The sequence below is a fragment of the Triturus cristatus genome, chromosome 7 (assembly GCF_964204655.1).
Source record: "Triturus cristatus chromosome 7, aTriCri1.1, whole genome shotgun sequence".
NCBI lineage: Eukaryota > Metazoa > Chordata > Amphibia > Caudata > Salamandridae > Triturus > Triturus cristatus.
In genome coordinates, this window is record NC_140590.1 from 1,574,907,525 (window position 1) to 1,574,932,119 (window position 24,595).

Sequence of the window (24,595 nt, forward strand, 5' to 3'; positions counted from 1 at the left end):
TCCGCGCCCTCCCCTGCCTCCTCCTCCAGGCGGCTAAGGTCTTGTTCGATAGCGACCATTTGTTTCCCTTTCTCTTTACGCATCCCCGCTATTGCTGAGAGGGCTTGTCCCCTTAATACCGTTTTAAATGCTTCCCACAGTGTAGTGGGGGAGTCTACCGTACCCTAATTTTCTGAGAAGTATTGGTCTATGGCCCGCGTGAGGGTGGCTTTGATTACTTAATTTTGGAGGTACCAGGGATTTATCGGTTGCCAAACATCCTACCCTCCTCTCCCCAAACGTGAGGTGGACCCTTAGGGGGGAATGGTCCGAGATGCCGTGCGCTAAGTGTTTGATTTCCTGGGCGGTCACGCTCTGGTGCAGGTGCATAAGGATGTAGTCTATTCTGGAGAGAGTATTGTGTGCCCCCGAAAGGAACGTATATTCCCGTAGAGTGGGGTGTCGTCGTCTCCAGAGATCTCCGAGGCCAAATGCCTCGATGAAGTTAGGGAGCCAGTTGTGGCTGGCACTAATGTCCCTAGACGGGAGCCGGTCGATCGCTCCTGAGACGATCGAGTTGAAATCTCCCCCGATTATAAGTACCCCCTCTGTAAGGGAAAGCAGTAGAGTGCCAAGGTCCTTGTAGGACTGTGTTTGAAGACCTGGGGGGATGTAGACTGCTAACAGAATCAGTGTTTGTCCTTCCCGTTGCCCCGAGACGGCCGTGAAGCGTCCCAGTGGATCCGCCCACGTGTGCTGGATACTGAATGGGAAAGTGCGTTTGAGTATGATACCCACCCCTCTGGACCTGAACGTAAAACCGGCGTGCGCCACCATTGTGTATCCCCATCTGTTAAGTGCTTTACAGGTATTACCAATCAGGTGCGTCTCCTGGAGCAGCATGGCGTCCAGGAGATATCGCTTGAGGTATTGGAGTACTATACTCCGTTTCACCTTGTCCCCCAACCCATTGACGTTCCAACTCAAGAGTTTCAGACTTTTATCCCAATGCATCTCGGGTGTGACACTGGCTTTCTCTGTACAACCTGCGACCCTTGCGGTTCCATTGATTCGTTATACTATGTATTCTGCATGACCAATGAACAACCCTTCCGGTTCCCCCCCTCCGCAAACAACAAATAGTGGGCATAGCGCTGCTGACCCGGTAACACTCCCCCGCTCCCCCCCCTCCCTGCTACCCTGCCACATAGGTCTAAAACTACCCACATTCCCAACTGGCAGAGTGCCTATCGCCCCGTGAACTGGTCAACTATGACGTGAGGAAGTGGGCTAGAACCAACTCCGGCCGCCCAGAGCTTCCCCCACCCCTCCTGTAAACGTGATTATCCCCAGGCAGTTGAGCTCCCAGGGTAGGGACATCCCCATCATATAACACAGGTATCACCATCACTTTCCCTGCAAGGCCCCCGCCCAGCCCTCAGCGAGGCAGAGACAGTCTGCCCGCCCGGCACACCCCCAGCACCGCCAGGGGCGAACGCGGGGGCGGAGCGACCTCCCTCCCAGGGCGACCGGGCCGCCCCAATCACCCGCCCCCATCTTAAAGTTCAACAACAATGCGTACGTTACGATTTTCAGGTATTGTCTCTCTGAGTCCGGGTCAAGAACTCCGGTTCCGTCAGTCTCTCTGCGCTGCGTGCGCCCCCGGACTGCTCGATCTCAATCTCCAGGAGCGAGTGCCACCTCGTTCTGCGTCGGGCCTCACGCCCCTCGCCCCCGACTCACGGGTTTGGGGGTCCCTCCAACCGCCTCTCGCTCCGGAAGTCTTCTTCTGTGGCGACTGCCCATCTAGCCAGTCCTGCGCCTCTGTCGGTGTGGAAAAAAAGAGCGTCTTTCTGTCCGCTATTACTCTGAGTTTCGCTGGAAAGAACATCATGTACTTCATTCCATGCTGCTGCAGGACTGCCTTCACCCCTTCGAAGGAGCGTCGCTCCTGCTGGACCTTAAGTGTAAAGTCCGGGAAGAAACAGATAGTAGAATTTTCATAGTGCAGGTCACCCTGGTCCGCATGTAAAATTGCGTCGCGGTCTCTATAGTTGAGGATCTTGGTGATAATGGTACTGGGAGGTGCCCCCGGCTTGGGCCTGGGGATCGGCGCCCGGTGCGCCCTCTCGATAGTGAAGAGTGAGGAGAGCCGCTTCGGTTTAAGGTGTTTTAAGATGAGATCCTCCAGGAAGAGGTCCACGCTCGGCCCTTCCAGGCCCTCAGGGACCCCAACCACTCTAACGTTACTCCGACGGGCCCGCCCTTCCTGATCTTCGAACTTTAGGGCCATTTGGCGGTGCTGGTGTGTAAGATTGTTGATTCGCTCCTCGAGTTCTTTTGTTGAGGTCTGGAGTTCCAGCACGTTGGCTTAGTTTGTTTTAACCTTGTCCGCCGTTTTGTTCATGTCTGCTCGCATCAAGTTCATTTCGATGGACATTTTATCCATTTTGGTTTCGAGGGTAGTTCCCAGACCCTTGATAGCCGCCATTATGGATTGTAGAGATGGTTCTCCCTCGCTAGGCTGATCTCCCTGTGCATCGCCGTCCTGTGGCGCTGGTTTCGGGACTGCGTATTTGTCCAGTTTGTTTGATTGCACAGCTGTAGCATGCTTGGGCTTCATGGTGCTGTTCCACCCCCTGGGTCCCACCACGTTGGGTCGATAACTGTGCAGGCCGACTGAGCGCCCCCCGGGGTTGTCTGGATGCACTTACTCGGTGGAGCGTCCGGCCGGCGAGGCGGCCCGGGATGTCTGGAGGAGTACGCCCCCTCCTTGCCTTTGTGCCCATGAGCACTGATGAGGACCCACCGCTGCCGGTCTGCCGCTCCTCGGTTCCCTAAAGGATTGTACTCCGCCCGTGCTCGCCAGCCTCCGTATCAGCCCGCGCTCACGGCGCATGGCGCCCCAGCAGTCCGCAGCCGGCGTCTCGGTTCCAAACTCAGGGGAGGAAGGGCGCCCCCAGCCCTCCGGTTCCGCCAGCGCAGCTCTTCCCTCGCCGTCCGCCCCCTGGCAGTGTGACCCGGGCCAGTGCACCAGAGCTTGGCCTCCACTCTTGGAAGCTGTCAATGGAGGCGGTGGGGGCCCTATAGGGGCTCCATGCGCTTGCTGCCCGTCACGAGCTGAGGGCAGTCTGGGTGCCAGGCCCACGGGTCCTCAACCAACGTTGCCCCCTTTTATTTCTTCCAGCAGTGCTTCCTTGAGGTTAGGTGGGGGGCGAGGTAAGGCCCCCAACAAGCTTCTCAGGTCCTTCCCCCACACGGGCCCCACAGCTCCGTCCTGGCTCTCTGTGTTATAGTCACCTCAGGGGATGAGGGCCGCCGCCCCCTCAAGTCTCAAGTCACCACCGGCCGTGGGCGTGCACCGGGCCGCGGGCTCCGCGCTATGCTCACAAGAGCGTATGGGCAGCGCCGGAGCCGCCGCGCCGCTCTCCGCACTTCCTCTTCCTGATTTTCTCCGCTGCGACGGCAGTGCCACCAATGTCGCGAGCCCCGCCGTCCCCCTCCAACACGATCGGAGGGCTCAGTGACGATTTGTGAGTCTCCGGGTGGGGGAGCGCGCACTGCGCACCTCAGCGGCCGTCCCCGTATTCTCTAGCCGCGCCCCTCTTTGCCGGCCCGGCTCCTCACAGATCGAAGCGCGGCCGCTGGGCATCCGTTTTCAGCCGCGTTTTCGGCGCTTTAGTCCCACTGGATTATGACAAATCATGGGGCACCCTGGGGCTCATCCTGATCGATATTTTACGGAGGTATGAAGGGGTTAGGGCCTCGGCTCCGGCGGAGCTCGCCTCTTAAGCAGCCATCTTAGTTGGCGCCAGGCCATGCCCCCCCATCTCTCAGAATCTTGTTCATTTTCCTTTCCTTCATCCTTTAATTGTGCTTCTGTATTTGTTCCCTCAAAATCACATTGTTTTTGTCTGTTGCTTTTGTAAGTTTTAGGTCCTTAATCTACTCTTCCAAACTCTCAATATTGCCTCTAAGCTTTAAACACTTTCTATCAGCATATTGTATCAATGTCTTCATCATTATGAACAATGAATTGTGTATATTTTCTTCCCATTCAGATAGTAAATCTGGATACAGATCATCAAAGTTCTGAAATGTGAGTATTCTAAGACCTCTTGGGACCTTTTTATTTTCCAAATATCTTCAAGGTTACCCTGTCCCACCATTTGGACAATTCATTTTTTAAAATTTTGCTAGTCTTATAACTTTAGACTTAAGGTTCTTTGAGTGGATTATTAATGCTCGTTGTCCCTTTGTTCTGACCCTTGGATCCAAATAGTTGTCTGGCCATTTCCTCTCAATCATCATCAAAATTCATATTCTCACGGTTTACAACTGTATGAAACACTTGTGTGCTGGCAATCCTGTATTAAGAGACTGAACAAGTGTAGGCAGCAAGGGGACCCGTTAGCTGCACCACCACGTGTGTTATCAATGTTTTTAGGATCATAAACAATTGCCCTCTTGAGATGGCTAGCCACCAAAATAAGCCATTCATTATTCTATTAGTACACATAAGGTTTGAGAGGCAACTTCAAACAACATAAGTAAAAGCCCATTACATCATTAATCACAACAAAAGATTAATTGAGAGGTCTGTTTCTTGAATGTTGTAATTCTTTTAGTCAAGGTCTTCGTGATCCATGCAGCCAACGCGTTTTGCGTCTTCAGGGCTGCAAGCCTATAAAATATATGACTAACATTACTTCCTACTACAACACTATGCCTACAATTTAGACACTACATAAGATAAAAGGCCTGCCATTTAGGATTAAAAATGGGAAACTTCAAATACAACACCAAGAGAACACACACTATCAATCCTTACATAAACTGCCAGTCGTGTTACACTATCTATGTAATTATTTGTGTCCGTGAAGGGGAGGGGACAGAGAACTGTTCCTCTGCCAGTTGAAAGGAAAATGGATCTGTGAACTGAGATCTGTGAATCAAGGACTCAATTTAGACAATGAGCCCCACTACTTTCTGTAATGGGTGTGTATAGGATGCAGAGTCAAACATTCATGTAAAAATGAGTTTGAGTTACACCATAAAGAATATATGGAGTGTGATAGTGGCTCTGTTTTGAATATGCAGATAAGGTTATGTTTCCATTGAGGAGCTATATATATATGTGTGTATGATTGGTATTTTGGAAGGCTAATGAAATTTCCTCATGGTTTTAATTTTCTGTCATCTTTTTGGCAATATTGTTTATGTTTTTGCAGTAAATATGATTTGGCAGACTGGGTTCATCTGCCAAAAATTGGGTTTTGAAATATCAGTAAAAAGTAAGGAATATACGGAAAACAACGTGTTGTATCTTGCCTTTTAAGTGCGATGCACCTTTAGGAATGTTAGGTGTCGACTCGTTCTATTAAAAAGGAATTGTTTGAGACACACTATGTACAATATTACAATTCATATCATTGATCGACATATAGGCCTCAGCAATGGAAACAGAGACGGCCAAAGAACGTGGTATTTTTTGTAACAGAATAATGGCAAAATTGTGCCCTGTATGCTGTACGAAGCATGCTGCATTCTGTGTGGCCTGCATGCGGGATCAATGTTTCTTGATGGAGTTAGCGGTGTAGTGTATTGAACTCCAGAAGTAATGACATGCTTCTGTGTTTCAAATGTAATGAGAACACATGGGAGGCATATTACGAAGCCACAATCTTTATAAAATTGGCTTTACGTAGCCGTAAAGGATTAGCGGGTTGACGGTTTAGCTTCTCTGTCCTCCGAAGCTCTGTAACCCATAAGTATTGGTCTACGCCTGTCTGAGAAAGGGAAGTGTATTTGGTAGTTGCAACTTGTATACAATTCGTACGCAACCCGCTACAAGTATTTGCCAATGAACACTGGTTGATGGTCTAGTTTTTTCTCTCTTCTTATGTCACCTGGGTATTTAACTATTCGAAAGAAAGGGGTTCGCCCTAATACTCCACCCGCATCTGGGCAAAGAAACAGTGGAAAATAGAAGAAATGATGCGGCGGAATAGATCTGGAAATCTTTTATGTTGGAAGGACACTTAAAATAATCCTTCGCCTGAATATATCCAGAAGATTTCTTTATATATTCAAAAACCATTCACCAGTATATGGTCCAAAGATGTGTTTATATTTATATCCATATGTTTTTTTTTTTTAGAAAAGTCAATATACAACATATAGACACCAATATATGTACATAAACAATCACAAACACATCTGTACACAAATATATACAATTCCTATTTACCCTAACTGCTATTGTGGATGCAAAACACGATTTTTTGAAACACAATAATTATGTTTTGCAATCCATATTAATGAAGATAACCCATCTGTGTAAACACAACAAGAGAGAAAGTTAATAAACCCTCTTCAATCATTAGGTTGTGCTAAACAATTCCTTTTTGCGTATGATTCAGATTTTTGGGGCTTCTCCAAAATGTGTGTCGACGTGTTTCAGCCCGATTAATTCGGGCCTCATCAGGACTGGTGTAAAAATGGAAACCTTAACTTGTTCCAGCTTGCTTAATGACCCGAGATAACCAATTGCCAACTAACAAAAAAGGTCCCGGGAAGGAAAGTTTTTTGCGATACAATCAAAACGTGCCGTTTGAGATTCCCTGGAAGGAACCTCAAGTATCATGGAGGAATCGGGCCACTCTCGCTTTTTAAATCTTAAATTTCCCTGTTTCTACCTCTGCTCATGAATTCTAGCACCATGCGTACGATGAATCGTCTGCGGCAGAACTGCTCTCGCAATGGATATTTAAGGCGGCACCAAAAACTAGGGTTTTTGTAATAGATTCTGAAGAACGTCGAATATGTATGTTATCGGACGGCCGAACACGGGTGAGTGAATAGAGGGATACTAGCATTATGCCTGGACCGGGAAAATCTGTAGCATCTTGGTAGCAGTGGTTGGGGACAATAGTGCCTCCAGCTTTATCTCACATTTGCATAACCGTTACTATGCGGTCTGGAGCCATGTAGTTTCTGGAAGGAGGATGTAGCGACAAATATAATGTTCATGTAACATAATTTAAGTAGCTAAGAAGTTCCAAACTTTGACTACTCAAGACTAAATGCAATTTGATTCAGTTTATGGCGAATATGCATATACTTTAATTTGATGTCACGGTATATGCCATTAATCTACAATGACGGGATAATAATTCAGATATATTAGTTTAGTGAACTCCATTATACAACAGCCATATAAATCAAATTGCCCTTCTTTGAAAAAACTTTTTGAGGTATGGATTTCTTTTCAGGAACTTTGAGGTAGCCGTTCGTCGTTCATGCTATACGATACATGACTGACAACTGGGTATGCAATAATGCGTTCTTTAATCTGGGGGCTGTGATTGTATTATCACATCTGGAGTCTGGTTGTTTGACTGTTCAGGTTTCTTTGTTGCTTCTCCTCTCACGTCTGGTAAATTGGATTCACAAGGGATTGAAACGTTTGTTCAATGAGAAGCCATTTGGTAATAATTTATAGAATCTGGTAGATTTCCTGTACCCATTCCAGTTGCAATTTCCTTTCTAGATCCTTGCCCTCTGTAGGTAATAGAGATATGCGTTATTCAAGCCGTGTATGGATCTGGACAAACTGGGCAATGCCCTTTGGAAATAGAGAATAAATAAATGAAAAATAATTCTTTGGGTAAGCTGTAAGGCAAAGTTTAAAGATGTACATATGAATGGTTAGCCTAAGGTTTGATATTGTTAAATGAAAGTCTTTAGGTGTCTTTTTAGAACCCCTTTGTCTCTTCTTCCTTACATTGTCTCTCTTGTTTTATGAGCAAAATAAATGTTTTTATTCTCCCGTTGTTTTCATTAGATGTAAACCTATGAGTAACAGTTTAGGAATTTTTTCCCCAAGCCAGTTTTCATAAAAACAATATCAGGCATTAATATCCGAGATAGCGTGTCACAGTTTACTCTTTCTTTGTGTGGCCAGTAAATGAATGTCTCGAAAGAACACAAACGCAATGATGATGAAACAAAAAACAATAAAATGTGTAAGAAATGACAATTTAAAAAGCAGTTATAATTATGTAAGCTGATTTTATGCGTGTTAAAGATTAACTTTATGAATTTTTGGAGACACTTTGCACAATGGAATATTGTGTTTTTCTTCTATTGAAAAATATGAAAAACTGTCCCACCATATTTGGGGTTTTTATGATTGTATGTGTTGCACTATGTTGTCTTATGTAGTGTCTAAATTTTAGGCATAGTGTTGTAGTAGGAAGTAATGTTAGTCATATTTTGTATATATTTGCAGCCCTGAAAAAACCCATAACTCGACAAAACGCATTGGCTGGAGGTGTTCCCTTACAGTCAAGAAGACCTTGAATAAAAGAATTACAACATTCAAGAAACAGACCTCTCGATTCATCTTTTCTTGTGCTAAATGAATCAATGTGCTTCTACTTCACTTGTTTGAAGTTGCCTCTAAAGCCATGTGTATACATCCCAACTTTCCCTCCTTGGACTTGACAGCATGGCTCATGAATTCTTCCAATATGGACATTTAGGCCTTTCTAATGAATGTATGGACATTCTCAGAGAGGCTAAGAGACCTTCCACTAGAAGCTTTATATGCCTTCAAATGGAAAAGGTTTTATGGTGTACACAAAATTCAATTTTCTGCCAAAAAGACGTATTCATCCCGGATCTTCTACACTTGGCAAAATTAGGGCTGCACTTTTCCTCAAATAGGGCACACTTTGCACCCATTACGGCCTAAAGGAAATCTCCTTCACAAACATCTTTCTTTAGAATTCTAGTGGTGAAAGACTTTTTAGAATGAATGATATGATTTATAAAGCGCACAAATGCCCGGAGGCATCTTGGCGCTGAGCGGAACTAAAGGAGCAGATGAAGGCAAAGTGTGTGAAGATCACTGGTTAAATTACCAGGTTTTTAGACTTTTCCTGAAAATCATGACGGAAGGTGCTGTCATTTGAGTTGGTGGCAGACCTTTCCACTGATTAGAGCTGTGAGCCTGAAGACACTTCTTCCCTCCCACGTAGAACATTTAAAGGAGGCAACCTTCAGCAAATTGGATGAGCCAGAGCGCAATGCTCTGCCAGGAATTTACAGCTCAAAATTCTTCGTGAAGGAGGCTGGGGCTTTTCCATATAGAGTTTTATAGGCTAAACAAAGAACCTTAAAGGAAATCCGATGACAGACTGAAAGCCAGTGCAATTGTCTAATAGAGGCCCTGGCTGATAGGTGTTTAGGAATTCTCAAAAGGAATCGAGTGGCTGCATTCTGGATGGTCTACAATTTTTTGAGTGGACCTTTTGGAAGGTTAATGTAAATGCCATTGTAGTAGTCCTGTTGCTATAGAACTAGAGCAATGACCAGTACTTTCAATAGATCAGCCGGGATTAATCTTTCAATTTAGCTTTAGGATTGTAAGGTGATAAAAAGTGGAGGAGGAGATCTGCTTCATTTATTCTCTGTGTTTTAGTTCACTGTCCAAGAGAAACCCCAAACTTTTTACTATTGAAACTGACTCGGGCGATGTACCCAGTCAGACGGCCACCCGTGGGGAGACCAGATTGCTGGATTGTTCCCGAGCTAGATAACATCTGTTTTGGAGGAATTAAGCTTTAAACAATGATTGGCCATCCAGTTATTCATTGCAAGCCAAACTATGCATCATCCAGAAGGTGATTATCCTCCAAAAAAGGTGGAGAGTTGGCTAGTCATAATTTTTTCACCTACTTTTGCTGGAAAAGGATATCTGGAAATAGGTTGATAATTGTTGGGATCTAGAGGGTCAAGAGTCGATTCCTTTAAAAGGGGGAGCACTGACGCTGCTTTCCAGATGGTGGGAACAACGACAGTATTAAACATAGTAGAACAAATGGGAAAGAGGTGTTGTGCTATGATTTCAGGAGCCAAATGAATGATCTTGGGTGGGCACAGGTCAACTGGAGATCCAGCTTTAACCTGCAGGTCTCTGTTACTGAGGAGGTACTGTAGTGCCTAAGACTGGTTAGCGTAGGACTAAGATCTAATGCTCCTTTTGACAGACCGCACTTAGTGAAAACATTGAAAATATTCAGCACTTTATCCTGGAACGTGCTGGCTAAGAAATGATGGTCTGGAACAGAGTTTTGGAGACATTGCTAGCCGCTTTTATTTGTGATGTATAGTATTTGATTTTGGCCTCCAAAATTGATTGTTTGTAGTTACTTAGGAAAGCTTTATATTTGTCTCCTTCCTCTCTGCTATATTTTGACCGTCATATGCGCTCAGGTCTGCAGCATTCTTGTTTAATTAGTTTAAGTGAGTCATTAAACCAAGGCTGGGAAGACTCTTTATAAGTTGTTTTCAAGGTTTTGGCAGGAGCGATGACATTAAGGGCTGAGATAAGCCAGTTATGATAGTTCTCTGCCATCCGGTCTGGACTAGAATCCTTGATAGTAAGTGATTAAGAGAGTAGAGAGCCCAAGGCACTAGATTGGATTTTCGAGATATCTGATACCAATTCTGGGTCCTGGGGAGGATTGTAATATAACTTTAAATCCCATAGTACAGCATGATGGTCTGTCCAGGTTAATGGCTTGGTATGAATGAAATTAATGGTGGTATTGTTTGTGAAACTACCATCCAATCGATGGCCGGCTGTATGAGTAGGACCTTCCACAATCTACAAGGGGGAAGGCTGCTACTGCAGCTCTATTAAGGAATGTACCTATTTTAAGCCCGGATGGGGAACTCCGCTCCACCAGCGGAGTTTTGCCAACTCCACGCTCCACTGAGAACGCAAAGTTCAGGCAAAACTCCGACTCCGCACCTGAGCAGAGTTAGCCCCTGCCCACGACCAATAAAAAACAGGAAAAAAACCACTTACCTGGTCTGGCGTCTCTGGGCTGCCCTCCTCCTCGCCGTGGTCTCTCCTCCTCGCCGGTCACAAACCCCTGGGTTGTCCGTCTTGTGTGGACTGCACATGTGGGTGCGCAGTCCACGCAAGAAGTACAACGAAGGGCTTTGTGACCGGCATTTATGAGGATGGTGAGGAGGGTAGACCACGGCGAGGAAGCGGGCAGTCCCTAGATGCCAGACCAGGTAAGTGGTTTTATTTTTCTATTTTTTAATTATTGGGAGGGTGGTGTGGAGCGGAGCAGATTTTTAACTCCGTGGAACTTCGCGTAGTGCCACTATGCGTACTCCGCCCAGGCTGAAATTTGTAAAGCAGCTACATGGTAATCTGCTCATCCCTTTACTAGGTATTATTGTGTGGATTCATATGCTAAAGCAGATACTCAAGTAGGACAGGCTTCTTTGAGATATCCTTTTAGTTAATTTTTAGAGCTGCTCTTGTTTCCAAGTCTGCGCTTTGTGAGATGGGCTTGCTATTCTATTCCATGCTTAGGACTATGAGGATCCCTAGAAGAGAAGGATACATTGCTTACCTGTAATCCTAGTTCTCTTACAGGGGAATCCTCATCAAAGTCCTAAGCAACCCACACACCTCCCATGATTGAAACATTGCAGTTCTCAGCATGTCTGTAACCAGGATTCCTTAGTAGTCCATAAAAATGCCCTGTTAACTGTCACCTGTGGGGTATGATGTGATACATTGGGTGCTGTGAGGTTCTTAAAGGCACAGCGCCAGTTTTATGTGTTATTCTTTAAATGGAAGTAAACCAATGTCTAATATTTCCTTTCCTTTTCTTTTAAATAAAGGTTAGTGGAAAACTTCCTATAGTCATTTTTCATTATTGACATGAATTTATTGTATGTCTAACTTTTAAAATTAAAAGTAAAAGTAATCTGGCCATTTTTTAGGTTTCACCTGCACAATGCTTGCACTGTGCTTGTGAAATCTATTGTATTTAATATGTCTTAAAAGTGGCTTACATCCCGTAATAATAATAGAGGAATGGTACCATACAGCGGAAAGGGGGTCCCTAAACACCGATGATGATGGTGCACATGTTGACGTTTCTTATAGTCATTGTCCCTCATAGATGTGTGCATTTCTTGCGGGCATTGTTACTGCAAAAAATAATATGTAATGCAGCACCTACACCTAGCCCACCCCCTCCATGTATCGAGAAATGTAAAACAATCTTTTAATTTACACCCTCTCTCTGCATTGTTTATGTGTGGTTACGTCTGGTTATAGATATTCACGCTGTTTCTAACATGCCTGGGCAGGAACATAGTTTCCTTGTCTGAAGTGGCCCAACTAACTCACATTGTCCTTCTTCTGTCTCCATGGAGGTTAGGATGCTAAAGATCACCTCAATCAGTGGACTAATGCAACATGCGCACTTTTGTGAACTGCATTGGTGTACATTCCCAGGACAAAGTGTTCCTAAATGCGTACACTGCAACTCCTCTCCTCACAGTGCCAATAAAAACCTCCTACACCTGGCAGCATGCCCATATTGTCTGAGCGTCACCTAACATACCCAGTTTCACTGTCCACCAACAAATAGGTTCCTTGCAGATTTCTCATGTTATCTGCAGGGCTGCATCACCACCTCATGGTTTCCTTTTCGTTTATATAGTCACCCCCTTCCGAGTTGCCCATACCTTCTTTACAGATAATAGCTCTTTTACCCCTGTGCAGCCTTAAGCTTCCCTCTTTCTGGAGATCTGGACACAGGGAATGTCTATGCTAAAGTCCCCCCTCCCAACTCCTGAGGGCCCGTCCATCTTCAGACATGTCCGCTACGAAAATCTGCTGGCCGGCCTCAGCGGGGACTTGGTGTCCACCCAGGTACTTCACCCATTGGACCTCTTCAAGATCCGCTTTGCAGGAAGCGTCTCTCACTATCCTTCTTCCCTTTTTAGGCTTAGCCGGCACTGCACAGTCTTATCTCCGAAAGAATGCATGGGTACATCAATCCCTCCCCTTTGCTGCTCTTGCAAGCGTTGCACAGATCTATCCACCTCACCTCAAAAGGCGTCAGGTCTCCCTACGAAGGGCTCCAGTGTAAAGTTACTGCACCTAAATACTTTCATCATTACAATTATACTCCACAACGGATAGCTAAATTCGGTGGGAGGGACTGGATTAAATGTGTGAGATGTCGTACTTTATTAGCTGACTTCTTACATATGGCTTGGTCATGTCTGGGGCTTACAACCTACTTGCAGGACGTTTTTCATAGTGTGGCGGCTGCCCTGGATGTCACCATTGATCCCTCGTCCGTAGCTTGCAGTGATAATATTTTGCACACTGCTCACTGTCGGCAGTTCCTAGCAGTAGATATACCAGCAAAGATTGTAGTCTTAATATTTTGCACACTGCTCATTGTGTAGTTACAGTACTGAGCCCAGGTTTTGTCTGTTTCCCTGCCCGCTGTCAAGCGTACAGGGAAACAGACGAAACGAGTGCTCTCACAAAGGGAGCTGCATGTTTTGCGAGCAAAAAGAGGCAAAATAAAGGTCAGAAACTAGCAAAAAGAGGCAAACTACAGGTCAAAAACTAGCAGAAAGAAGCAAAATAAAGGGCAGAAGAGGCAAAATAGAGATCAGTAATGAGAAAAAAAGAGGCAAAATAGAGCTCAGAAACGAACAAAAAGATGCAAAATAGAGGCCAGCAGAGCAGAAACAGGCAAAATAAAGGCCAGCAACACGGAGAAAGAGGCAAAATAAAGATGAGAAAATACCAGAAAGAGGTAAAATAAAGGTCAGAAACGAGCAGAAAGAGGCAAAATACAGGTCATAAATTAGCAGAAAGAAGCAAAATAAAGGACAGAAGAGAGCAGAAAAAAGGCAGAAAATGCGCAAGGAATGAGCAGAACACACTCAGGCTCTCATGCACCCACTCACAGACGAACTCAGACATGTACACCCCCTCACAGACCCAGTCAGACACTCATGCACCAACTTACAGAATCACCCATACTCTCTTTCACCCACAGAACCATTCAGGGACTCACAGACCCACTTAGAGACTAACACACCCACTCACAGACCTACTCAGAGACCAATGCACTCACAGACTGACTAACACACTCTTGGAGGCCCTCAGAAACCCACTCCCACAAAGGCACTTAAGCACCCACTCACAGATCCACTCAGACACTCACACACTCACTGAGGTCCTCATACACCCACTCACACACTCACTCTCAAAGGTTACAGAGATGTTATAGTTAGGAAATAGAATTTAATGCACCCAGACCAATCTAAACCAGCCCTTGCACAGCCAGCTGAGATACCTTCTCACCACATGGGCTAAGCACACCTGAAACATGCACCTTCAAGATTGGAGGAGAACCCAGAATTGAAAGGGTATAATATTAGCCAGGACTGCCACCTGAAGAAAACTCCTCAAACAATTATTTCCATCGCTAAGGAGGCCCTATATATCCAGATCCTCAAGAACCAGGAGGGGGACGACTAATGAGTAATCACTCTCCCTCCAGGCTGGTCCTATGCCAGGGAAGTCTCTATGCTGATGGATGTATGGAGAAAATGAGGAACTGTTTGCACGAAAATCTGAAGTGTGCCTGACTCTGCTCCCCAACCAAGCATAGGTGACCGTTCACCAGAAAGAGAATGTAAGTACGTACAAGTTGTTTTTTCAGTGGGCGCTTCATTCTTCAGTGTGTATATTTTTGAGCCATTTTTAGGTTCCTTTCTGGTGCACAGGCTGCGTTACTAAGATAATTTCTATAACTCAGATCGCTGCATACCAGAACCAAAGGATCCCTTTGTTAATTTCCTTTTATTTCTTGACTTTGTAAAAGAATAATCAGAAAGCATCCAAAAAAGATCCAAGTATAGACAGACAGACCCCATTGGAAAACATCTGTATTAGCAATTAGTGTTTTTTTTTATTGTCTTTATAGGTTTTTTACAGGTTATGCATAATACAATCTGCCAGCTTTATTATACAAAACAGTACAGTGACATTTACACACTTGGCGCTAGGTGGGGAACCAGGCTGCGCTGAATGTTGGTGACATAAAAGAAAACCGAATCTAACTTTTTATACATGTCTATGTATTGAGGAAATATGAATTTTGTGATCAGTTATGTCCCCTATCGTAGACCCCAACGGCTCCATGTACATGCTATAAGTACATGTATGTTCCCGCCTGCTCCAGTTTTGAAGACGCAAATATATGTGCGTCCACCGTCAACATGTCCTCTTTCAGACCCGCCATGAATGGGTCAGATATTCCATTCCTAAGTATGAAAGGCCACCGACTTTATGTGGTTCACTTTCCACATTTTACAGATTCAGGCGAGTAGGCCCCGAATTCTGTCATCAAGCCTTTTCCTGCCTTCTGCCTCTGAAAGCTCCAGTCTGAGCCTACATCTGTATCCATGAACTTTGTCCTACTCCCTGCGCGGCTAACGGTGCCTGATCCAGCATATTGCTTGCCAAAAACTGTATTTCACCTTCAAGATTATCTCCACCCTCCTCATCCGATGCATTCCTGTCTAGTAGTTTAGGTAAACATTCCTCCAGCTACCGTGCAAAGGGGCCAGGCCTCGCTGTCCTCATGCAAGTAATTCATAGCCCCGTTACCATGGAATATTCCTACCCCCTCGCATCTCATGTAGACACTTAGACGCTTGTACACGCACTAACAGTCAGTATAGAATAGATTCTATCCTAGAGACCTTTCCTTTTGGATAACACAGTTCTTTAAACATAGGATATTAGATATGATTTGGGATTAGGTTGACATAACCCCAGACTTCTGTCTCCACATGTAGAGCTAAATGTCAAGTCCCCTTCACCCTCTAGTTGCACGTCAATCACACGTCATGCGGCTGCGCGCGCATCTCTGCCGAATATTTCTGCTGACATTGCAGGATTCTTTTATGGATCCACCCACTTATGACATCATGTTTAATGACGTATTTTAGTTACACCCATGTTTACGCCTCTATTAGTTACGTATGTACAGTTTATCTGAATTATCAGCTGTTACGCCTCTTGCATCTGTTTCACTGTAATGTATTTTCTATAAAACTGCTTATCTGTCAATAATATATGCCCCTTCCTTCCTGAACTTTCGTGGTGATGGAATAGAAGGCCCACAATTCGAATTGTATTCCTTTATATAGGAATAAAGCCTTTTAAAACCTCTAATACCACGGATTCTGCCTCTTATTTTTACTGAGTTATTCTTACTAAGACTTTACCGCATAAAAAATAGTACCGGTAACGAAATATTTACCACATAAATTGGCGCCCGAACAGGGACACTTTCTCATCTCACGCGCCGGCGGTGCGTTGCAGGCCCGGTCTCCTGCCACAGCTGAACGGACAAAAACGCGTACCCGCAGGATTTCCTGTATCTCCCTCCGGCCAAGCGGGAGCGACTGAGGCTGCGATCAACACCCAGACGAGGCGGTGAGAAGTGCGAAGTATCCCGACCAGAGCCTAGCTGAGAGAGCAAGATCCGAGGTATACAGAGTCCCACCGAGTTCCGAAGTTCCGAGTCCAGTCGAGTCGAGTCCAGTCCGGTCCAGTTTCAGTTCCGTTCCGAGGCCTTCCGTTCCGAGCTACCCGGTGAATACCATTACCGGGGAGGCATTTTACGTGCACATAGTCTGTGCCGGTCAAGACGGGTTTGGGTACACAAATCCGGTCTGCACTGTTTCAGCAGTGTATCTGTACTGTTTAGCAGTATATATAGTATGTCTTGCATATAAATAAGTATTATCTAGTGTCAGTATTATGTCAGTAACTAGTTTTCTATTAGTTATCATTGTTCGTTAAAACTGTTAAATGTTAAATGTTTTAATACGTTCTATACATTGTGGTGTGAATGACTGTTCATTATTATGTTCATTGTATAAAGTGTGTTCTAGAAACAAGATCTAAAAATGCCGCTCTTTTCGAAACTAAGACAGATCAAAACTAGAAAAGGTGTATTCGAAGAAGCTGTTCCCATCCCACCTAGGGACACTCCAGGATACTTTATGTATCATAAGCATGGTCTAGATGCCGTATTATTTCTTGATTTATGGGTGGACTACACCAAAGAATTACCAGAGAGTCAGAGATGGCCCGCAGCAGGGACCTGGGATGCAGATTGCATCATGAGAGTAGAAGAAGAATTATGGAAAAAGAAAGCCAGACAGTCACAGAAAGATGCCATTGAATTATGGCGTAAAGAATCATACAGACGTACAGAAAAAGCACACAGACAGGAAGAGAAAGGTAGAGAGAATTCAAATAAAACCCGAGAAAATCTATTACTTGAGGAAGGTACCCGAGTAAAATCAGAACAAATAGATAGACAAAGAAACACTCTTACGAATGGTATGTATCCTCTTCTGGCCGAAGGGTTACCTAAGGCTACCCCGGAAATACCAAAAGATTTAACTCCTCCATTGCTCCCGATAAAAGCACATCCCATAACACATCCCAAAACAGCAAAGGACGTTTTCCTTTCCTCCTATTTAGATGACGTAGCTCCCGAGTATGCTAATGCCATACCGCACATACCGCTTGCCGATGGTGTTCAACACCAAGAGCATCCGTCTGTATCCCCGCAATTACAAACTCCTACACAAGTTCCCACAGGTCCGTCCGTTTCTACAGTTTTTCCCGCATCTACAATCTCTATCCTACGCCCAACGAATCCTTTCGTGCCTAGCACCTCAGACGGTGCTACAGGAGGTACGACAGACATGTTTGCCACCCCGCCGCGAAATAAACAGACCCTTAGAGATTTAGCACTCCAACGTACACCCCAATTAGCGACATCCGACATGTTTAAAGAACAGCTTGTGGATTGTAGATACGACCCAGTACCAGGTAGACAGGATAAATTGCTCATATCATCACTACGTATAAGACGAGCTACATTATATTTAATGACAATACCAGGAATGGGTGATCACCTAGACGAAATATATCGCTTTGTCCAAACAGGGCGAGGTCCAGAAAGTATTAACGAAGCTATGGAATACCAGAAAGTGGATGTCCAAAGACAACTACTACGTTTTTTCATAAATTGTGTAATTAGGAATCAAGACAGGCCCGGGGCAGATCACGATACCATGCAAAGACTTGTCAAATGGGGTCAGAACATATCAGAAGAGAAACACGATAGACAGGCGTGTATAATCGCCATGAGTCGAAAGATCCGCAAGGAAGTAGAACGAATACATAAAGAAAGACGAGAAACAGACAGAGTAGAATCAGAGGAGGAGGAGGAGCAAGAATCAGAACAAGTCGAGACAATAGCTTATGTAGGTAGAGGAAGACCCCATAATAATACTAGAGACTTTAACGACCCGATACGTCCAATACGTCCAGAATATAATAGACATTTTCCAAACCCTATGTTAAATACAAAATCCCCCGAACACCTATTCCAAGCCGTTGATAAATTACTCCGAGATCGAAGAGGGTACCATATGCTCGATTCCATGGACGAACAAGAATTAGCTAGGTCAGCAGTACAATGGGCTGACAGTCCCAGCGAATACAATGATGATGTACTTGCACACACGTTTCTGAATCTTGACCCATACGAACAGCGTTTAGCTAGTATATACATGATTCAACACCTCCTTATATTATATGAGAGCCAGCACTCCGATCCAGGACCCTTACCTGACATATTGACAGAACTGCTCACGAATATATGGAGAGGGTCAAGTACTGATTTGATTAAAGAAATTCTAGAATTTCGAAACCAATATTTAAATTTCGTATGCCCAGAACACGTTCCAGTTCCCATCATGGGAAGAAAAATGTATCACATAGATAGACAGAACCCGTTACGCGAAGTGCACCCAATTAGAGGTGCCGGTGATAATTTTACACGCGTGTTTGTGTACACGCCTATAACTAAACTAGAATTATTGGAAATGAAGAAAGTAGTACCCAGCCATGACAAGGACCCAGCAGGTTTCCACCGTGAAATAAAGGACATGTTACTCATGGGAGAGTATACCTACCCCGATATTATGAAAATATTAAAGGTCCTATTACCCGCCGGTGTTTATGAGAAACTCAAAGAAAAGGAATGGGAGGTGGGAGACCAAAAGATAGATTGGACAGCATTAGAAAACGAAGAAAAGGCCCGAGCTGCAGGATCAGGACTTGGGGAAAAGACTACAGCACTAGCAGGACTATTAGTGCAGGTACTACCACGTTTATTAACTACGAAAAAGGAAGACTGGGGTGCAATATCAGCCTGTAAACAAAAACCAGATGAAGACACTAGTGATTTCTATTCCCGATTTGAAAAATGTTTTGGTATAAATAGTGGCATAAAAGCGAGTAGTGAGTCATATCCACATCTGTTCGTGACAAAATTAGTTGAAAATTCTCTGCTACAAGTTAAGAATAGAGTATTGAAATTCGAAAGTACCTGGCAAGGTAATACCCCATCACAGATGTTACAGATGTTACAATATCATCACAATAGAATTAGAGAAGAACAAGAACATGAACAAAGACGTATGAAAGATACAAAAATGAAAATGCTTGTTGCACAGTCAGTCCCAGCCGATGGTCATCAAAAGGGTAATTCCGCAGGTCCTACGAAAGGGACATGTAACTATTGTAAACAACAGGGTCATTATATACACGATTGTCCAGTCCTGAAACATAATATTGCTACAGGTAGAACTCAGGAGAGACCACGTCCACCTAGACAGGATCAGAATACACAACAAATCCCTCAGCATGCACAACCTAGGTTAGCTCCGCAACAATTAGCTCCGCAACAGGGAGCTCCACAACAGACCATAGCACCACCACAAGCGCAGCCTATTGCTGCAACACAAGCAACAACACAACAGATGTATCAGTATGCACAAGCAGATTATCCCGATTATCAGCGATACTCATGAGATAGCCTAGAGAGGGAAGTTGGCTTACCCCTTATAGAGGTTCCTGTAGACCAAGAGGGACCTTATGTACATAGTGAACTATTAGGGGACGACAGAAAGTTTTTACTTGATACAGGGGCAAGCAGAACAACTATAAGACGCAGTGAAGTTCCAGGGGCACCCCTCTCAGGCTCACAAAATATTTCCCTTGGATTCTCAGGAAAACCTAGAATAAATGACGTGACACAACCTCTTCCACTTACGATTGGTCCATTGACACGTACTACAGATTTATTGCTTACTAAATCATGTCCAGAAAACTTGTTAGGTATAAAAACATTGAAAGCTCTAGGAGCTATAATATGTTGTTCTCCGGAAGGAGTACGACTATTTCTACGTGACTTCAAAGGTCACTACGTGTCCAGAGACATGGATCACCGACTGCAGAATTTACCTACACATTTATGGGCACAAGGCCCCACTGATGTTGGTTGCATGAATATTACACCATATCGTGTCACACTAAAAACAGGAGTAATATTACCACGAATAAGACAATATAAGTTACCACCCGATGCTGTTGTGGCTTTGCTGCAAATCATTGACGAGCTCATTGCACAAGGAGTGGTTGTCGAAACCGACTCCAATGTGTGTAATTCCCCGATAATTCCGATTCTTAAAAGAACGGATCCAAAAGCATCACCAGTATATCGATTAGTTATTGATCTGCGCGAATTAAATAAATGTATTGTACCACAATACCCCGTGGTCCCAGATATCTCTTCATTACTAACAGCTATTGACTCAGAAGCAACGTTCTTCACTGTAATCGATCTCAAGAATGCTTTCTTTAGCGTCCCAATCGATCCGGAAAGCCAATATTTGTTCGGGTTCAGTTTAAATGGACGAAGTTTTAAATTCACACGCGCACCTCAAGGATTTACAGAAAGCCCCAGCATCTATAGCCAAGCACTGAAACGAGAACTTGACAGTATCCACATGCCAGTTAACACTGCCTTGCTTCAATATGTCGATGATCTGCTGATCACCGCCCGAAGCGAACATGAATGTGAAACAGCGTCACTGACGGTTTTAAAATTTTTGGCTGACAAGGGGCACAAGGTGTCCCCTTCTAAGCTGCAATTCTGTGTCCAGCGAGTTGTTTACCTTGGGCACTCGCTGTCCAAGGAGGGAAGGCAGCTTACACCCGACCGCATCCAGTTAATCGCTAACATGCCACTACCCAAGACACAAAAGGAGGTACGAGCTTTCATAGGCCTCACTTCATACTGTAGGCAGTGGATCCCTCAATATGCATTTTTAGCAAAACCACTCATCCAGTTGACATCATGGTTGGTGAAAACTCACCGCCATTTGGCGGGTCCGGGTCCTGGGGCTGGATAGCTGTGGGTGCCATCTTTGATTGGGGTGAGTGTGTCCTTGCGCGGGCGCCATCTTGGAGCGTCCCGACGCTCGTGCTGGTTGGGGAGACGCCTATTTAAGACGGACTCACACTGTTAAGTGTTCTGATCATTGCTGCACTAGCGCAGGTCGCGCTGCCAGCGGGCTTTGATATTTTTAAATACCTTAGTTTATCTTGGCTGATTTTCGTTTTTTCCCCTGATTTTATCCATCGCTCTGCTGGGCTTCTGTCCCCTTACTCGCATTTAATTTGGTGAAAACTCACCGCCATTTGGCGGGTCCGGGTCCTGGGGCTGGATAGCTGTGGGTGCCATCTTTGATTGGGGTGAGTGTGTCCTTGCGCGGGCGCCATCTTGGAGCGTCCCGACGCTCGTGCTGGTTGGGGAGACGCCTATTTAAGGCGGACTCACACTGTTAAGTGTTCTGATCATTGCTGCACTAGCGCAGGTCGCGCTGCGAGCGGGCTTTGATATTTTTAAATACCTTAGTTTATCTTGGCTGATTTTCGTTTTTTCCCCTGATTTTATCCATCGCTCTGCTGGGCTTCTGTCCCCTTACTTGCATTTAATTTGGTGAAAACTCACTGCCATTTGGCGGGTCCGGGTCCTGGGGCTGGATAGCTGTGGGTGCCATCTTTGATTGGGGTGAGTGTGTCCTTGCGCGGGCGCCATCTTGGAGCGTCCCGACGCTCGTGCTGGTTGGGGAGACGCCTATTTAAAGTCGTCCTCCCCCGCGCAGTGGGAACGCGCAGTGGGACGCCGTCGCTTAGCCGGAGTTGTGCCAGAGTCCTGCCCGTCTGCGCTCGTCCGTGTCGAGGTAGCGGGTGCGGGCTATGGACTCTGGCTTCCTGCCATTGCACCATCATGTGTAACATAGCGACACTCAGGTACGGTCGTGCTGATCTCTTTTCCATAAGAGACAGCCTTTTGGCGTGTAACTCTGTCCCTGTACCTCCTCTCTCGGGACCTTATGACTGTTCTTGCGGCAGTTTCTCCCTGGCTACTCCCAATGGGGTACGACTTGCTGTAGGGACTGCTCGTGGCATTCATACGGATTGCACCGAGCAGGAACTTAATATATGGAGCTTGAATGTTAGATCTTTGGTCAAGCACCATCAGTCACTACGGGACATGATAGATACAGACCTTCCTGATATCATTTTTCTTACCGAAACTTGGTTACAGGACGCTGACACTGCCATTATAAATCTGGCTTTCCCCTCTACCTACACGGTGTTTACCTTGAACCGTTCGACTAGGGGAGGTGGTATAGCCATGGCGATTAAATCCTGCTTCCCAGCTGAGTGGAAGGCTTTTGATCTTCCAATGTGTGAAAGCGCCTCGTTTAAGGTAAGGGTTAGTCATCAATTTACCTTCAGTGGTGTGCTTATCTATCGTCCACCGGGGAACGACACTGCTTTTAAGGCTGCCCTTGCGGATGTGGTTGGCTCGCTGGCTCCTAGGTGTGCTAACTTTAGCATAGTAGGTGACTTAAATATACATCTTGATCAGACGTCATCTCTATCCATCAGCTCCTTGTTAGCGGACCTGGAAGCGATGCAATTTAACCAACTAGTCACCTCCCCCACCCATATAGGAGGTCATATACTTGACCCCTTTTTTACCACCCTAGTTCGGGCTAGATCATCTGAGCCGATGGTGGTGGGTTGGACTGACCATCTGTTGGTCAAGGTGTCATGCCCCCTAGAAAATCCGCAATTTAAACCTGTGGATAAACAGATCTTAAAGCGCAATTGGCGTAAACTCAAGTTGGAGGAGTTTGTCAGGATATTGGAGGCACAACCCCTGGGCAAACTGCAGAATGTGCAACAGGGATATGAACAGTATTGCAACTGGGTCCTTACTGCCCTCGATTCTCTTATACCTCTGCGCTGGGCTAAATGTCACGTAAAAAATCGCAGCCCTTGGTATAATGAGACTCTTGCCGAACTTAAGAGAACTTGCAGGCAAGCTGAGAGGGCCTGGCGAAAATCCTTTGATCCCACGTTAAAATCACTGTACTTTGCCCAGCTTAAGACCTATCACAGAGCTATCTGTCAAACCCGGGCCGCTTACTATGCAGCTGAGTTTTCCAACAGCCCTAACCCTTCTAAGTTAATTTTCAAGGTACTCAAAGACCTGATGGGGAAACGGGCTACCTCACAAGAAATCTGCACGGACTCTCACTGTGAAAGTTTGGCATCCTTTTTCGTGGGGAAGGTGCAGACAATCTATCGAGGATTTATACCATCTGTCTTCGGGGATGCTCTTAGTGATATGAAGGTCCCGGTGTCCGAAACTCTGTCCATCCTGCCGGCTATGTCTAACGAGGTATTTGACACTCTGAGCCTTAAAATTAAATCTGGCTCCCCCTTAGACCCATTGAAGCCGGAGTTCCTTATTCGTCTCCCGCCTCTCTGTCGTGAACCCATTTTGGACGTGATTAATCTTTCCCTCAGTGAGGGCGTGGTCCCGCCATCCTGGAAGCAAGCTGTGGTCAGCCCTATTCTGAAGAAATCCAACTCTGACCCCTTGCTCCCGGAGAATTACCGGCCCATCTCCCTCCTGCCTTGGACCGCCAAGGTCACTGAGGCACACGTGAATTCCATCTTGTCTGCCCACCTCTCTCGTAATAACATTCTTGACGAGAGTCAAAATGGTTTTCGCGCCCAACACAGCACTGAAACTGCTTTGCTCTTCATGACCGAGCATTTGCGGTCAGTGCTGGATGCGGGGCAGACTGCGGCACTCCTATTGTTAGACCTGAGCGCCGCGTTTGACACGGTGTCTCATGACATTCTGATGCGGCGCTTGGAGGAAGTGGGTATTGGGGGGAAGGCTCTTCAGTGGTTCCGCTCCTTCCTCTCGGACCGGTTTTTCAAAGTAGCCATTCCACCTGGCCAGTCCTCTTTCCATTCTTTGGAACTGGGAGTCCCTCAGGGTTCTGCTTTAAGCCCCACATTGTTCAACTTGTATGTGAAACCGTTGGCCGCTGTCGTCAGGCATTGTGGCCTTACCATGACATCGTATGCCGACGACACGCAGCTGGCGGTGACACTCAGTGGGGACCCTGAGGTGACTGCGCCCAGGTTCCGTGCAGGACTTATAGCTGTGGCTAGCTGGATGCGTAGCAACTGCCTACAGCTTAATGCTAAGAAAACCGAGGTCCTGGTTGTGGGGAAGCAGGCAGAACTTTGGGGAGACCAGTGGTGGCCTTCTGAACTCGGGGTGTCCCCCATTCCAGCGGCCGAAGTTAAAAATCTGGGGGTGTGGCTGGATTCCAATCTTTCTTTTACCAGCCATACAAAGAAGACAGCTGCTACCTGTTTTGGTATTCTGCGAGGGCTGAGGTCAGTCCTCAAATTCTTTGACCCCCCCACTCGGCAACTGGT

General features: G+C 45.6%; 1 long non-coding RNA gene across 2 annotated transcripts in view; it reads left to right on the forward strand.

Moving 5' to 3' along the window:
* Nucleotides 1-9,256, forward strand: part of LOC146812417 (uncharacterized) — a 154,903-nt gene extending 145,647 nt beyond the window's left edge. Inside the window, exons 5-6 of one of the 2 annotated variants that reach the window (XR_014966856.1) lie at nt 4,041-4,078; nt 8,273-9,256. This is a non-coding gene — a long non-coding RNA (uncharacterized LOC146812417). The remainder of the gene's footprint in view (nt 1-4,040; nt 4,079-8,272) is intronic. The other variant, XR_014966857.1, reaches the window with a different exon arrangement.
* The last annotated feature ends 15,339 nt before the right edge of the window (nt 9,257-24,595 follow it).